Source organism: Suncus etruscus, chromosome 12 (genome assembly GCF_024139225.1).
Source record: "Suncus etruscus isolate mSunEtr1 chromosome 12, mSunEtr1.pri.cur, whole genome shotgun sequence".
NCBI classification, from domain to species: domain Eukaryota; kingdom Metazoa; phylum Chordata; class Mammalia; order Eulipotyphla; family Soricidae; genus Suncus; species Suncus etruscus.
The window spans coordinates 101,899,860-101,901,782 of NC_064859.1; positions in this window are offsets into that span (position 1 = coordinate 101,899,860).

Below are 1,923 nucleotides of genomic sequence, written 5' to 3' on the forward strand. Positions count from 1 at the left end.
GAGGTAGGGAACATCTGTCCACTTATCGCCAGACACTCATGAGATAATACAAGGGCCAGAGGAGCCACCAGCTGTCTTCCTAGAAAGACTAATGGAGGCATATAGGCGATATACCCCATTTGACCCTGCTTCTGAGGTCCATCAGGCATCAGTAATCATGGCTTTTGTAGGACAGTCAGCAACAGATATTAGAAGGAAGTTACAGCGGCTAGAAAATGTACAAGGCAAAAATTTGCAGGATGTGTTAAAAGAGGCAGAGAAGATATATGAGAAAAGAGAAACAAAAGAAGAGAGAAAAGAAAGGTTAGAAAAGGAATGTAGAGAGTGGGAAGAAGAGAGAGAAAAGCGTAAGAAGGAAGAGGAAGAGAAAGAAAGATTAGAGAGAGAGCGGAAGGAAGATCGGAGAGATTACAGGAGAACTAAGGAAATAGCGCAAGCCCTGGCCGTAGCAGTCAGTGCAGAAAGGGCAGACAGGGACCTGGGCCCACGTAAGAACCTGGGATGGAGCTCAGGCCCGAGTCGTGATTTAGGATCACGACGGAAGCCGCACAAGCTCGAGAAGGACCAGTGTGTTCGATGTGGACAGATAGGGCACTGGGCACGGGAGTGCTCCCAACTCCCAAAACCTCGCTCAACAAAGACCCTAGCAATAGACTCCAAATGAAGGGGTCGGGGCTCCAATCCCCTCCCGGAGCTCAGGGCTAAGTTTAAAGTGGAGGGGACTCCCGTGGATTTTGAGTTAGATTCAGGAGCAGTATACTCAGTCCTGAAGAAACCACTAGGGCCATTGGCAAACAAACTAACTTTAGTACAGGGAGCAAATGGAAGCAAGTACAGACCCTGGACTACTAGTCGTACAATGGATCTGGGGAGAGGAGAAATAAAGCACTCCTTCCTGGTCATTCCAGACTGTCCTTCACCTTTAATGGGTCGAGACCTATTAACTAAATTAAGGGCATAAATTACTTTTGAGGAAACAGGCCCTGAGGTAATTTTTAGGAATCCAAAAGTCCAACCTATTGGAACATCCATTTTAACCATGAGAGCTGAGGACGAGTATAGAATATTTGAGGAAGAAATCCATACCTCCAAAACAGATCTGGACTGGTGGTTAGAAATAGCACCAGCAGCATGGGCCGAGACCGCTGGACTAGGGCTGGCAAAACTACAGGCACCAATAGTGGTGGAATTAAAGGCAACCGCAATCCCTGTAAGAATCAGGCAATACCCCATGAGTCAAGAAGCAAAGCAGGGAATAACTCCCCACATCAGGAAGCTCTTTAAGCAAGGAATTCTGGTAAAATGCCAGTCCCAATGGAATACTCCACTCCTCCCTGTCAAGAAACCTAGCTCTGGGGACTATAGACCAGTACAGGACTTGAGGGCAGTTAATGCCCGAGTGGAAGACATTCACCCTACGGTGCCCAACCCCTACAATCTGCTTAGTACCCTCAGTCCAGACAGAATTTGGTACACTGTGTTGGATTTGAAAGATGCCTTCTTCTGCTTACCTTTGCACCCAGCTAGCCAGCCGTTGTTTGCTTTCGAGTGGACAGACACGGAGGCCAGCATCTCAGGCCAGCTGACATGGATGCGACTCCCGCAAGGATTTAAAAACTCCCCCACCATTTTTGATGAAGTTTTGCATCAGGACCTAAGTGCTTTTTGCAAACAACACCCACAGGTAACTCTGTTACAGTATGTCGATGACTTGTTGATCTCTGCCGAAACCGAGGGCAGTTGCAGGCAAGCCACTCTAGATTTGCTACAAGAGCTAGCCCAGCTGGGATACCGGGCCTCTGCCAAGAAGGCCCAATTATGCAGACAGGAGGTAACGTTCCTAGGATATACCCTACGTGATGGCAAACGATGGCTGACGGAGGCTCGGAAAAAAGTAGTTGCCCAAATCCCGCCACCAACGAC